At 40.4% G+C, this 14,884-nt stretch overlaps 1 protein-coding gene and 1 pseudogene across 2 annotated transcripts in view; both read left to right on the top strand.

Annotated features, from left to right (window-relative positions):
• col4a2 (collagen, type IV, alpha 2) overlaps positions 1-14,884 on the top strand; it is a 94,383-nt gene that overhangs the window by 14,403 nt on the left and 65,096 nt on the right. The gene's annotated exons all lie outside the window — the stretch shown is intronic.
• Positions 8,228-8,345, top strand: LOC148353105 (U2 spliceosomal RNA; annotated as a pseudogene).

The following is a 14,884-nucleotide window of genomic DNA, read 5'->3' as shown; positions in this document are numbered from 1 at the left end:
TTTGTGTAAAAATGTAGCTGTGGTTATGACACTTCAGGGGCCCACGTTCGACCATTCAAGAAAGCAAAACTGAACTACCGAGCTAACGAGCGCTAAACACCCTTCGCAATCCATACAGAGAACCTCCCTCATCAGTCAGAGGAAGGAAAGCCCTGGAGACGATAAACGCCGACAGGATGTATCGAATCGGTGCCTTTGATTCACATGCGCTCGAGAAGATATTTCAAGATGTGTTGGCGCGAGTTGGAACGGGTAGGCGGGTTGGTCTTGACCGCGGATGTTTTTGGAAGGGGATCCGTGTCAGAAGGAGAAGCCATTCGTGGTACTGATTTCCTGCTCCACCTGATAACAAAGCAACAACGTCTGTTTTTGCAGTTGGCTGGCCTTTAATCAACTGCTGTTGTTGTGGTCGTGTCATGCTTGTACGATGAATTGGTGGATCTGGTTGATCAGTTTACAGTGCCGAGCGAAAGTATTAGTGCATAAATCTGCCCTTTATGGAAGAGTGGAAAGAAGAAAGCCTTTTCTGAAAGAACACTTATAAAAAGGTCTGTTTGGCGTTTGCATAAGTCAAAAAAGTCAAAAATAACATATAGAGCAAGGTGCTTCTACTTTTGGGGTAGAATGCAAAGCGTAACGTTTGGCGATAGAGTGTAACTGCACATCACCCTGATAGCACCCCCCCACTGTCAAGCATGGTGGTGGCAGCATCATGCTCTAGAGTTGCTTTTTTATCAGCAGGGTTTGGGAGAATCGTAAGAGTTGACGCGAAGATGGCCGGAACCAAATGCAGGGCGATCCTGGCAGCAATTCCTTTGGAGTTTGCAAGAGACCTGAGAATGGGACGGTGGTCCACATTTCAAATGGACAACAGCCCTAAACCTAAAGCAAAGTCTACAAAACTAACCTTAAGCTGTTTTGTGAGGAAGAATGGGCAAATATTTCTGTTTCAAGTTGTACACAGAGAAACATACACAAAAAGACCTGTGGTTGTGATCACTGCAAAAGAAGGTTGTACAAAATATTAACTCAAAGTAGGGTCAATTATTTTTCAACACCAGTTTTTCCTTGTTTTAAAATTAGAATAATATAATTTTTCTAATTAATTTGGTTTCTTTTCACGATTGTGTCTCATGTTGCTGATTCTTTGGGGCAGCAGTAACTCAGGAGGGAAAGCGCTTGTCTTGGGATCAAGAGGACGCATGTTTGATACCCGCCTCCTCTGAGTTATATGTCAAAGTGTCCTTGGGCAAGACATTGAATCCCTAATGCCTCCAGATAAGCAGGTAGTTGCCTTGTCTAGCTGATGCTGCTATCGGTATGTGAGTGTGTGTCAATGGGTTAGTGTGGAGCACATTGGTCTTCATTGACTTGAAAAGCGCTATATAAATACAGACCATTCTTTGAAAATGTTTTCATTTTTGAGCTCTTTTTAGCACTATGCCAAAAAGTTCTCAAGGACCAATATTTTTTCAAGGCACTATAATTTGTTATCTCAAAAAAGCAACTGGACTCATAAAATGAAAGCTTACTGTGTTCATTTGAACTTGAAAAAAAAACACAACAACAAAGCATTTCCCAATGATTCGACTTTTCGTATTCCAACTATTACAAATCACTTTTTGATGTGAACTTGTGTCGGGTAATATGAAAGTGGGCCACCTCTGGCACGTGATTGTTTCACGCGCCGGGATCCAGGAGAAGATGTCTGCCTGCGATAAAGCCGGGGAACGCGGCGAATGTTAACGCCTGGCCAAATAGTGTCGTGATACACAACGTCCGCGGTAACAATCAGGGGAAGAGACCATTGTGGCGTGCGGCGGGAAGCCAAAAAGCTGCATGTGGTTGCGGAAGGTAGGGTTGGGCGATCCCGGGTTTTTTGGTGTGGATCCGATCCAAGTCAATACAGGGTAGTATCAATCGATAATGATCCGATACAGATACTTTTTGCTAGGAAATATCAAGATCCATAGTTAACTGAAACTTTCCCCCCTTGAATTGGTTATTAATTATGATTAAAAAAATAATTATGATAAATAATAACTCCAAAAATCCATCAATCCATTATCTGCGCAGCTTGTCTTCAATAAGGTCACGGGGGTGCTGGAGCTATCTTCGGGCAGTGGGCAGGGGATACCCTGAACTGGTTACCAGCCAGTTGCAGGGCACACCGAGACAGACAACTAATCATTCAGGCGCTCATTCACACCTAAGGGCAATTTGGACCAGCCAATTTACCTTAATTGGAATGTGGGAGGAAACTCCAGCAAGCACGGGGAGAACATGCAAACTCCGCATAGGAAGGCTGGTAGCTGGATTTCAACCCATGACCTCAGTACTGTGGCATGGACGTGCTAACTACTCAGCTATCATACCGCCTAACTACTAAAAATAATATTTATTTTACAACTCAATGGTCAAGCCAAAATAAAGCAGCAATGGTATGAAAATACAAATATAACAAAGTCAACATGACCACTATAATCCCATCCATTGCACAATATCTTAAAAATGAAGTACAAATAGTGTAAACATCCATCCATCCTTCCATTATCTGCACCGCTTATCCTCAGTAGGGTCGCAGGGGTGCTGGAGCCCATCCCAGCTATCTTCGGGCAGTGGGCAGGGGACACCCTCAACTGGTGAACAGCCAGTCGCAGGGCACACAGGGGACAGACAACTCACTCTCTCATTCACACCTAGGGACAATTTGGACCGGCCAATTCACCTTAATTGGGATGTTTTTGGAATGTGGGAGGAAACCAAGGTACCCAGGGGAAACCCACACAAACCCAGGGAGAACATGCAAACTCCACACAGGAAGGTTCGATCTCATGACCACAGAACTGTGCCGCACACGCGCTTACCACAGGTCCTTCGGATAAGTTTTCTAACCCAATGCAGCCCGCGACTCCAAAGTGTTGCCCACTCCTGTGTTAAAGGAATAAATAAAAATTTACGTAAAAAAACTCTAGTGAAATAGTATTGTAGATTGACCATAATATTAATTTTTAGTAACTACAAATTTAATTATCATCAGTGTTTAGTAAATACTTAATTATTTTTTTAAATTTATTTTGGTATGTGGCTATTTTTAAGCAGTTTTATGAAGGTACGATGTAGGCATATAAGGAAGTATATACGGTAATGTACTCAGTCATTTTGGTTTTGCTGGTCACTATTCTTTCATTGCACTAATATTATAACTTGGGCACTACTGTGTAAATATTTTGCCTTTTTATCTTAACAGTCCTGTATCTTTTTTTTATCACCAAGGTCTTTATTACCGGTACATATTCACCCAGGAGTGCCATGTCTAATCTCGTTGCGTACAAAGTTTCACAACGGGGATATCGATGACAATAAAGGTTATCCGAATTAAATTCAACCGCAATAGTTATTATAGGAGGACAGTATTAATCCCAGGACAATTGTATCGATCCGATCCAAGTAACCAACTCATAATCGATAATATTGATTTATAACGTATGGCGTTCCCAGTCGTCTGTCTGATGTGGACGGGAGGCTTCGTGAGGCTTTGTTCAAGGTGATTCCAATATTTTCCACATTCTGATGACAGTTTTAGTGTTATAAACGACTGGGCATGTGTTATTGTGCTTGTTGATTACCTGAGTCGGTTATTTCCTGCACAACTTAATGATGGGTTTTAGCCTTGTGACCTTTAACTGCTCTTCTGCCACAAACTGAGTTTGATCTTTTCCTTTTAAACAACCGTTCAGTGCCACACACAAATAAACTTGTTTTGTTTCATGTATTCGTTGTTTTAATTTGAAGGAACTGTAAGGAATTTTCAATGTTTTTACTCGCAGCTGCTATTTCATCATTGAGGCCTCTGTCAAGCTCCTCAGGTTGTGCGTTCTAGTACGTGCATTTCTTTGACGTGCCCAAATTAACTCTTTTTTTTTTTCCTGGAGTATGGGTTGGCGTTTGGACTGTACTTCAAACAATTTTTTTTTAATATTTCATGCTATACTAACAAATATTAACAGAAAACTCCACAGACTACCTTCCCTCATTCCTCCTACCTAATGTATCCACCCGGACAGCTTTACTAAGAGTAAGATAAAAGCAAATAGGCACTGTGAAAAAAACTTGGAAAGGGTCCTTGAACTCAGTGGGGCATTGTTAACACATAGAGAGAAAATATTCTTCTTTCAACTTTTTAGGACACCTCAAACGACACACCCCACCTTTAAGTAAAAAACATAGACCTCATGGAAGTCTCGGAAAAAAATAAACAAAGAACGGATTGCAAAGAGCTGAATTATCAGCAGATGGCACCAGTTTCGTCATTTAAAGGATAGCCAGCCTTTTGGAGATTCGAAGAAGAAGCCTAGATGGAAGAACCCGATAAATACGCGCAGTGACGTGTGCTGAAGTTTCGTGTCAAATTAATTAATCTGTATCTCATTTATGTCACGGTTGCCCATGCCCTCACTTGGGCCCGCCCATTTGGCGCCTGATGCTGCTCGTTGCCTGATTGACTTCCCTCGTATTTAAACTCAGTGCTCTCATTCACTCCTTGTTAGTTCGTCAACAAACCTCTGCACTGGCAAGACTTGTATTTTGACTCTGTCTGGTATCCTGCCCGTATATCCAGTATCCGGTATCGAACCCGTCTGTCCCGTCCTGTCCGGTATCTTGCTCGTGTATCCGGTACCAGGTATCGATCTCATCTGTTCCGTCCTGTCCGGTATCTGCTCGTGTATCCTTTATCTGGTATCGATCCCGTTTGTCCTGTCCGGTTTCGATCTCGTCTGCCTCTGGCTTCCTGTTTTCCCGCGCTTGACTTCTCTGTCTCACTTCTTCCGCCCAGCAATCGCCAAATCACTGGCGTTTGTGTTCACGCGCATGACTGCCCAATTCCGTTACGCGTCTGGGTCCACCGTCTGTTCAGGTTCTGACAATTTATTATTAGATCGGCATGGCAACAATGCAATATGTAACGTGTAGCATAGAAAAAAAAGTTTGATTTAAAGTGTCTTATTTAAAACAAATCTTTTTGGAAAGGAGCAGAACTCTACGAGTTCATTCCTATTTGAAAGTATAATTATTACACTTGTTTTAATATATAAAATTGATAGAGGTTGTGGTTTTCTTACTTCAAATAAAAAAGCCCATGATTTTGCAAGTACATTAAACTGTACTTTGTATTTTCGCCTGAAAACGAGTCCCACACTCATGTTAGGCATCACCCAACTTCTCAAAAATCAGTCATGATTTATATGTGAGGTGGACGGACTAAAGTGGTGTGCATAAGACTGAATTTTTCCTTTTCGCACATGTGTGGCGCGTGTTTATCTGGGCTAAACGTCACCTGTATTGGGAACATCCTGAGCTGAGCATTGTGTGACGACAAAATAGATTATCCAGAGGTCTCTAAACAGGAAAAGGAAAGAGGGTGGAGTTCAATGTGTCAGAGTTTCTTTACAGCCCTGCTGGACCTCACATAGTTTGGCTACCTCGTGTAAGGTATGTTGTTAACTCTTTGCAGCCTGGGAGTACACATGTATAGATTGGATGTGCGTTTTTTCACGCGATTATCACATGATTTAGTGTGAAGCACAATTTAATCCATTTTCTGCTTGAGAGTTGATAAAAAACAGTAACGTGCTGTGAGATTCCAGCCTGTTGAACCTTTGAATGAACCTACATCTAATTTATCATTTGATTGGCGGAGCAAGAGCCAATATATAACCTGGGGCATAACAAATATTTTATTGTCTTACCCCTTGTCATGATGACTGATTAATTTCACCTGTGCCCGCTCGTTTGGCGCCAGCCGCTGCTGGCTTCCTGATTGGTTCCTCGTCCTACTTGTCAGTCCGTCAGCGAACCTCTGTTTCTATAAGGCAAGCATTTTGAATCTGACTCCCGTCAGTCCCGCTTTTTTCACCCGTGTTCCACCCGTCCGTTCCTGATTTCCCCGTTTGTCTCCGGCTACGACCTGTTTCTTGACCTCGATCACGTTTTGATCTCCCGTTCCGGCTAACGACCTGTTTTTCCGTCTACGACACTACGATCTCCTGCTCCGGAAGATCCACTTCCGCATTTGGAACACGTTCCAATTCTGTGAGCGGCTTGCTTCCCCCGTCCAGCGAGCACCGGATTGCGGGAGGTGCCTTTCCTCTTTATCTCAATAAACTTGTGGTTAACGTTACGCATGTGGATCCTTATTCCATTGACACCCCTAGATATCTATATAGAATTTATTTTAAAAATTAAAAAAAAAAAAAACATTTTGGGGGGGCCATGTGTGAAATCCTGATCGATGTCTATCCAAAAGAACAAAAGTAAGGAAAATTAGCATCAGTGAAAAAATAAATAAAATAATCAAATAGAGGAGTTAACTATCTTAAATGGACGCAGTGTAATATTTAGCACATCCAAAAAGTAAAAAACTGAATTCCTTAAATGAAAAAATGGATTTAAATAATAAGCACAATATGTTAACTTTCATACAAACGTACATTTTTTTTCAAATAATCTGTGTTTACTCTAAATACAATAAGCATCATCGAGAGGGAACTGACATGATCTACTATCTTGTACCAAAAAAAGCGGAAAAAATGGTTTATTTGACACCCCAGTCTCTGTAGTTTTTATACTTTGTTGTGCTTTTCGAATGACGTAAAACATTGGTCGAACTTTACACACTGTTTCTTTAAAGGGCAAAGGGCGAGAGCTTTAGCACTACCCTGCGTCTATCATTATCGATTTACAAGAAGGGGCAATGAAGGAAACAAATGTAATGAAATGCAACATTATTATACAATTAGCATGTTTTTATATTTTTCTACTGATGCTTTGTGGTAGTTAAAACGTTTTAAAGTATGTCCTATGAGTAAAGTAGATTCGCTTCCTGCTTTGGTTTCTACTCCGAGCAGTAGATGTGATCATGGTGTAAGTTTGATTTCCCATGAAAAACAAATACAAATAATAAAATAGCCAGATATGCAAATGGCCTGTTTCGAAAGCACAATATTGGGGTAAAAAAAGGAAGAAATGTTGGAATATAGTGTTTTTGCTCATTTGTAATAAGGCTTGTTTTTTCTTACATAAACAAAAAAGCATTAAGTAAAACTAGTTACATTTTAAGCATGGGTACATTTCAGGCCTGTCAAAACTGTGCCTCACACCCCCTTTTTTTAGCTTCAAAACATAGCCAAGAATATTGATTTGAATTATTGGAAATGCATAAACTGTCAAATAAACATGCATTTTCTTTGAATACTCTTTAAGAAATTTGTACTTATTTTAAATAACCTGTTGCCGTAAGGGAAAAAAGACCGTCTATGATTTATTGCCATTCCAATTAAGTCTCAGAACCAGCAGACTCAAGGACAGCTTCTTCCATCAGGCTGTGAGGACTCTGAACTCTCCCTAAACTATCCCACCCACCCGTCTGCTTTCTGCCAGATGAATGCAACACTGCTCTATTTAGATTCTGGCTATACTTTGCACATTTTTTCTTCAAAACTTTATGTTTTTATATTTTACATGCATACTTGTTTTTATTTTTCTGACCTTGCTGCTATTTCTTATTTATATTGTGCCTTATTCAATGCACGTTTGCACGCAGGGAAGAGGAAATCAATTCCTCCGTGCGTATGTTGTGCCTAGGTATGGCCTTTTTTAAAATAAAGTTGCATTTGAAGTTGAAATTTGTAACACGAGGCCTACCTGAAGGGAGCTGACATTATTTTCCACCATCTTGCTGCTAAGGTTACCCCCTAAAAACACCAACCGTGTGAAAGGCTGAGCAAAAAAAATGCAGAGAAAAATGGTGTGGTTTGTTCATAGTGTAGTGTGTAATCTTCCTTTGCAGCACTCTTTACCAGGTGCATTACACAATACGGTGACATCTAGTGGTCAAACACTAAACAGTATCCCTTTGATTCAAACCCAAAAGCAATTTTCAAGGAGGTGCTCATGATCATTGAGGGCAGTCGACTAACGGTCATCTCTGCACACCTAAGAAAATAGCAGACGCAACGCAAAGATAACACAGAGTTGTTTTAAACCTCCGCAACATATGGTTCGAATAACACAGCTTCAAAGGCAACTTCCTCCAGTTCACTTGATTGCACAGTACTACCTAATGAAGTCTGTTCAATCACCCAGTGATTAGTTTATTTGCGCCCAGTAGTAATAAAAACACACATATGACTGCCGCGATCGTAGCTGGTTTATGGACTGTATTTCGATCACTTCGATAGCCATGATCTTTGATTTTTGCAATCCGGAGATGGAATAAGAGCTTGCTCTGTCCACTCCACGCATCGGCCCGGTATTGCAGTACCTCCGGGAACGGTGCATTCGCAATGATCGCAGCAAGGCTTTAGGGCTAGGACCTTAGCTTGGCCTTTTGGCTGAGAGTAAGTGTCCCGGCTCCTAGGCTTTGTAGCGTATTATGAACTGACCGATAATGGATAATGAATAACGAAGATAGAACAATAACCCTTAAAAACCCCAAAACCCCACATATGACTTGTATTTGGCAGTTTTGGTACATTTCCCCAATACAGTAAACCCCTTTGTACAACATTAATGCATTATGAGGGGAAATTGCCATATAAGGGAGGATAGAAAACTATGGTAATTAGCTAATAATTTCCAAACCTCCAGTAGGCCATATAAAAACATTGAAATAACAAAATATTATAAGGTAACTGCTAAATATATATAATGAATGTGTACATGATTAAATAACATTATAATTAAATATACATGTAAAAGAGTGATTATATTTTAACCACCTTTGGTGTGACTTGACTCTAGCTGGTCAAGTAGAGTAGCGGGTGAACGCAGAGGTGACGGAGGAGATGGCTTTAAATTCAAATTTCAACTGTTTTTGAGACTTCCTCTTGTGAGGGTTTTCATGCCCATGGAAGATTTCCTTGCTTTAATCGCCTCCTTTTTTAATAATAGTCCTGACCGAGGTTTGTTAAAACAATGCAACTTACCAAGAGCATCCATTTGTATGCTTGATGATGATGGAAAGCTTTGTTCCCATGGTTATTATTTGTTTGCTCCTACCTTTAGCATCACTGAAAGTTTTGGTACCCACAGCTAAACACATCAAAATATCTCACCTTTAGAAGAAATTCATCAATTTGAAGTCAAAAAAAGGTGACCAACGTGAATTGTATAGATCGAGGATAAAATGTTTTGAGGTCGAGAAGGGGGTATTGTGAGATTCCCCAGAGCGAATCGTTTGAGGTGGTTTTAAATGGAATTAAGTGGAATTAAGATCAGGAGTACTGTATTTCGTGTGCAACGCGCACTCGATTTCATCTCATTAGCACACTTTTTATTCATGGTACCAGAGACAAATGTTAGAGAATGGAAAAGACAGAGAGTCATACTGAAGGATATCAATAAATGTAAAAAAGCACCAGGGAAACAAGTCGGAGGACGTATTTTAAATTCTATGTTGGAATTATGTTCATAGTTGTCACTAAATGATTTGAATCACAGTTACATGTATTAAACAAAGGTGGTCACTTTCAATGCTTGGTTTGAGCAGCGAAAAATTCTAACAAAATGTTAAACCAATTTTTAAACAAAAATCAGGGGTCCAGATTATAAACAAATAAATTCTGTATTTTCTCTAAACCCTTCTTACCTCTTAATGCGTAGTCCATTTTCATGCCTAGAATTAATATAATACAAAAAACACAGTTTTTTATAATTGACTCACAATGGCTTTACGAAACACTCGACATTCTGAATTGAATGGAGTGGCAGACATGGTGGGATGTTGTTCAGGCAAAAGCATATCAGCGTTTTTATAATGTCCTGTTGCAAACCAATAGCAGTCCAGTATTTTAAATGACGTCGACCAAAAGCAGACAGACATCTTAGAGAGGTTAGTAAGTTTGAATTTTATCAGTTTTTGGAAACCCCAAATATTTTCTTAGTGGGGAAAATGATGTAAACAATGGCTGAAAAAATATCTTTAGGATTTGTAATCATGGACACTTATCACGCAAAAAAATTATGGTGGCGTTTACCGGTGGAAAATTTTTAATAAAAAGAACTTCCTGCAACTGAAAATGCAAGCTACATATTACTCAATTTACCCTAACACCTCTATTGGGAGGGATTTGTCTCAAAAAGTAAGATAATCACGATATACTCAAGATCTACAAATCATAAGATTAAAACATTTGTAAATCACAGATATAGTTGTGGCTCTGCAAAATACTTGAAGTACTCTGGATTTCTCCCTTTTGATGTCACTGAATAAATTGCTTTCCAAAGTCCTTGAATATGACCTTGTTAAGGTATTGGAACCCTACCTCTTATTCCACACCACAGAGTAAAAACCTTGTAAGGTGAGGACGTTGTATCCCGGGGTCTTACTGTATTTGGTAACAAGCTGTGATGAAAGAATGTGAAGTTCTCAGTGATACAAATAGTCAATGGTTTACTGTAATTTCTTCGCCCCCTTTTATAGCCTCACGCAGCCTTCTTGTTACATTCAAAGTTGCCTCATGAGCCTACGTATTCTCTATAAAGGACGCAGGAAGCTCTCCTCCCTTGTTCCCTTTGCCACCATTTACCAGAGTTCATTACTCGGGGGATGCAAGGCTTGGGTCAAAAGGTGCTTGTTGAGATTTGTTGACTTTTGCTGCATAGTTCCGCATGGAGACGGTACGACTCTTTCGTGTGTCATATAAGCCTCCAGGGGCCCGTTCTAGTGAAGTCCTACCCTATATGAGAGGCACCCGCCTCCTCATTTGTACTCTAATTGCAAAGACTGACTGAGTTATGTATATTATGTCACGGGAGAAATGTTAAGCGTTTTGAGATGACATCTTGTGCTTTGGTTTTTGGTTGACCTTTTGAATTGTTTCACGCAAAAATGGGCAACCCTTAGCTGGTAGGTCATGTTGAGCAATACAGTAGTTTCCATGAGCATGTTGCCCAAAATGACCTTTGTCAAGATTTTTAATTGCAGAAACGGACAATGTTACAGTCCAGTTTAGAAGAAGTAAAACGACATAGTTACTCTACCCACGTAAAAGTCATATTTTTACTCGAGTAATTGAATTAAAGAAATCAATAAAGTATGAATGTTTTTTATACTGAGCAACTTTAAAGTCAAGCAACTCGAATCCCTGCATGAAACAACAAAATGCCAATTTAATGTCATGATTGCCGATTCAGAGCAGCTGAGAGCGCCAGCAGCCCTGAGAGCTGATTGGCTAATGGACTCTTTTTAAACCCCCGGCTTTCAAGAAATCCCTGTCAGATCGTTGTGCGAACCGTTGCTCCCAGATAGGCAACCTCTCACTTTCAGACACTTTTCCTGCCCTGTTTTTTCTCTGCCTGATCCCCGTGGCCAACCTGTTTCCGGACCTGACTCTGCCCCGCTCTGCCTCCCTGTTATCCGACCTGTTTTGCCCCGCTACCTGCCTGACACCGGTTGCCGACCTTGTGTCCGAACTTGACACCGCCCTTGCTCTCCCGTCCCAGCTAACGACTTATGTTTCCTGCCAATCTTCGACCATCCTCGCTCGACACGGAATTGGCACTTCCGCGTCTCCTGCCACCTGCTACCCTTGTCCGTCAACCGTCGGATCATGGAAGCAAGCCCTACTCTCCCACTTTATTAATAAAAACTGAGCAAACGAGCGCTATTGGGTCCTGTGTCTGTTTCTGGTCTGTGACACTTAAATTATGTATTGATTTTTTTCGGTGCAGAAACAAAAAAATAATAATTTTGAAAAAGCTATTGTGAACATATATCAAAATATTAACAAATCTAAAAAAAAAACAGAAACGCCAGCTTTTGGCAGAAAACTCTTAATAAAAGGGGGGGGCGGGGCATTCCGTCACTGACAATAACTCGTTACTTTTTTTAAAGTAACATGCCCAACACTGCACATTATACAGACTACAAAAGCACTAGGGAACCGCTAGAGAGCGCCAAAGAGCAGGTTCAGCGTGAGGAGAGGTCCAACTTTGTTGGCAAAAGAAAGCCTCTACTCAGGTATTTTTAGGATCAGGGGATGGTGTATTAATTGTCTGTAGTTTGCAGCCCTTTGAGACTCCTTGTGATTAAGGGCTATACATATAAACATGACTTGACCTGACATGCATGTTGGCAGTGCGCATGAGTTACCTTTAATGAAATGCTGGCTTGGGCAGATTTTGTTGAGGCTAGGAGGCACATCACTCATTTTTCAAACGTTTTTCCCAGCCTTTATTGGCCTTTTTGTTGTTATTAAACACTGAAAAGATAGGATGCGTTGAATTTACTTAATTTTAATTCTTAAGTGATGAAAAAGAATGCAATCTGAAAGTGATCATTTATATCAATGTTTAATCTCAGGAAGAAAAACTGTAGATCTAGAGGGTTTGTACAGGTTTTTGAAATCCTTGAAAATTCTTGAATTTGGTTGTTGTGTTTTTAATGATAGGAAAGTACTTGAATTTCGGGGGAACTGCTTGTAAATGCGAGAAACTTGTTATGTTTCAAAACAAGTCTTTTAAAAATGATGCTGACACTGCTTTGGGATGGGTTCACTTTGCCATTGCATTTCTTCTCTCATAATTAACAGCACCTGGCATTAGTTTGTGTGCCATTGTCCTATCATCCCCTACAGGTCACACCAAAGAGGCCAGGTGCATGCAACAGCTAATCAGGGCATTATGAAATCTGTATTAGTGTAAGAATTACCAATCAGTTATGGACATTTATTATTGGCCATGCAAAAAATTAAGGGAAGCGTTTCCCAGTGGAAAATTGTCATAAGAACTGCCTGCAACTGAACATGTAAGCTACATATTATTGTCGTTTTACTTAACACCTATATGATCATTTCTCCAAAATATTTACACACATATTGTTCAGCTATACAAATACAGTATATTTGCGATTTACTCAAGATCTAAGAGTCGTGTCTTGATAAAATACATGATTTGCACCAGATTTCTTTTCAAATGAGAATATACTGTGTTCAACTCTAGAAGGTTCTCTAAGTGTTTTTCCTGTAGTCTCATAGTTTTTTTCTGTTGAAACCCTCCATTTGAACGTCACTCATCGTCCGATTGTGGGACAGAGCAGCTATCGTTTTCCCAAACACTATTTGACTGATCAACAAGAGCATTGAGGTCCGGAAAAGAATCCAATTGGATCTTATCCCATCTCTGTTTAGTTCAGGCTAACCACAGGAAGCGTTGATTAGGAAAGTGGCCCACCGGGAAATGAAGTTAAGTTTGTGCATGACCTGAAGTCGGCGCAAGGAGAGGCCAGGTCCAGCTGTGTCAGGCAAAAGGGCAGAAATGAGAGCCGTGTTTACACTGGAGGCTTGCCAGAAGTGCACAGCAGGAGTTAGCTGTGCTCTGGGACGTTTCTTTAGATGAAGAACGTGCTACCTTCATGTGTTGTGACCTGCTCTCTGCAATGTGACTTGCTCTTTGTGCCTCCTAGACGACTATTTACCACCCACGAATTTGTTTTAATTGGAATGGCAATAAATCATAGACAAATATGAGACCGTGAGGAAAAGTCTTGTTGTGAAACCAGCCTGACTCGTTTTGAATAATGGTTCTCAAGAATCCTCTGGGATTAAACAATTGCATTGTAAAAATACTTTCAAGTGATTTCAGCCGTTTTTTAAACATTTTGCCAAATACCAGAAAAATGGCAGCTGGTTCTCTCAATGACTGGTTAGAGTCCCCTTCCTCCCTTTTCTGCATTATTGGTACTGATCATGAATATTTAGTGACTTTCAGCTCCCAAATGGGGATTCATTTCTCGGGTAAGAAAAACAGCACATTTATTATGTTTTCAAAAAGAGTGCAGGTCCCAGCTATTGAATGTATCGAGGGTAATCTGGTTACCAAAGGCGGGATCTGTGTTCTCGTCATTAAAAAATTGTTGATCAAAAAATACAATATGTACACATTAGGCCGAAGACATGTTTATGAACATTACCCCATTTTTCCATCCGTAATTGTTTACTGCCTGGCACTTCTGTCTACATGTGTTTGAGATGATGGACCACACCCTTATAAAGAAACCAACCAAATTTCCCATTGAAGTAAAAAATTGTGTAAAAGTTCCAGAAGATTAGTGATAAGCTATCATTTATATTAACGTCCTTCCACTAACTGAACAATGAATAGTGTTAAGACATCTTGCAAATACTATGATAAAACAGCTTTGCTCATCCTAAACCTTTCAAAGCAGCTTTGGAAGTATGCAGATACTGAGTTAAGACGATCCCTTAGTGACCTGGCTGGTGAATGTGAACATTTTTATTCTCTTTTTTGAATCACTGCCATGGCTCTACTGGGCAGACTTATGTACAGAGTATGGATTTTACATCGGAAGGATCTAACAATACCTAGCAATACCAGACTCTGCATCTTTGTGTTGTTGTAAAGCATGAGCAAAGCACCAAGACGCAGCTATTGATTTCCTGGTCGATCTACGTTTTTTACCAGACATATGGTCATGAGCTGTCGGTACTGACCCAAGAACAACATCCCAGACTACCGGTTGTCCGGGTTCTCTGTTAGAGGCCTGTAAAGTCAACTGCCTTATACGGTTCGAGTATGGACTTAGAGTAGAGCAGCTGATGCTCTGTATTGAGAGGAGCAATTTGAAGGCGACTTGAGACTCCTGATCACCTACCTGGAGAAGGGATCTGAGTTGGACCCTTCGACAGGAGGCCTTAGGGAGAATTTGGGACACAGGCGGGAAAGACTGTCTCTTGGCTTTGAAATTCCTGATTAAGTAGCAGAGAAGAGAAGAGAAGAGAAGAGAAGAGAAGAGAAGAGAAGAGAAGAGAAGAGAAGAGAAGAAAAGAGAAGAGAAGAGAAGAGAAGAGAAGAGAAGAGAAGA

The sequence above is a fragment of the Urocampus carinirostris genome, chromosome 14 (genome assembly GCF_059441175.1).
Source record: "Urocampus carinirostris isolate Australia breed hairy pipefish chromosome 14, RoL_Ucar_1.0, whole genome shotgun sequence".
Classification (NCBI taxonomy): Eukaryota; Metazoa; Chordata; class Actinopteri; order Syngnathiformes; family Syngnathidae; genus Urocampus; species Urocampus carinirostris.
This window is presented reverse-complemented; position numbering and strand designations above follow the sequence as displayed.